This window comes from Poecilia latipinna, unplaced genomic scaffold, assembly GCF_001443285.1.
Source record: "Poecilia latipinna isolate Pla-1442-1.1 unplaced genomic scaffold, P_latipinna-1.0 Scaffold1336, whole genome shotgun sequence".
In the NCBI taxonomy this organism is placed as follows: domain Eukaryota; kingdom Metazoa; phylum Chordata; class Actinopteri; order Cyprinodontiformes; family Poeciliidae; genus Poecilia; species Poecilia latipinna.
Window position 1 is genome coordinate 2,501 of NW_015113952.1, and position 1,160 is coordinate 3,660.

Here is a 1,160-nt window from a genome sequence, read left to right on the forward strand (position 1 = left end):
GTTTTCTGAAAAAAAAAGAGGAAGAAATACTTATAAAATGAAAAACCGACAACCTAATTATGTCGGAGAGTGGAAGGGATGTTATGTGTGCACAATAAGAGTCTCTTCTCTCTTTGTACTGATGACTGTCTGGATTCTCTGGCTTTTTATAATGAGGATCTGGGAGATAAAAATCTCAGCCGAGGTGGCTGCTAATCCAAAACAGATACTGATTACAGCACTAATGCAGCTTTTGTTGACCTTAAGAAAATCAGTGAGTAATTCTAAAAATGGACAGAAAAACAGAATAAATTGAACAATTTAAATTACTTTGTCAACATATTTATCCTGAAAGTTGTACAATATTAAGTGAGACTTTATGTAAGGTTATCAATCATATTTACCCTTTTATTTTATTTTTTTTACTTAGTTAGCTGGACCTCCTGTCTAAATGTTTTCCACTTGTGTTCAATGTCTTTAATGCTCTGCACATTTAGCTACAGTTGAAAATTATGTTTTCATTCATTGTACAAAACGACAATGTGACAATGTCCAAAAGACAATTTAGAATAACTTTTTCCAGTAAAATTCATTCAAATTCAGTTTATTGAGTTAAATAGAAACAAACCTTTGGATGTATTTTACCTTCTCTACCCCACAAGTCATGTATGATTTTTGTGCAAAATGTGAATCTCAACAACAACAGCAAAAATAGCTGTTAAAGGAATTGTTATGCAGAGAGCCAAAATTGACCACAAAGAGAGGAAGAAGTCATTAATCTAAAAGCAAATTTAAAAAACTAAATTGTTGTGTTTGCTCAAATGCATAATTAAAACCTTTATCAATTGTTCCCTTGTGCGTCATCTCTCAAAGCTACTGAATATACTCATAATTAAAAAGTGCCAAAAATAAGAAAGTTCTTGCCCAAAGAGCATTTAGTGAAGCTTCAACAGATCAACAGTGTTGCTCATGGTTTAGACCTCAATTTCTAGCTCTGATTGGATTTACACAACTGGTGAAATAAATCCTTCAACTTTAATCTTCATTCAAATCAAATCTGGTCATTTTCTGTTCTACGAGTTATGAATGATTTTTTGGGGGTGGGAAGCACTGGCTACAAAATCCTGCTCTTAACACAGTATTATGTAATGTCACACACACACACACACACGCACACACAC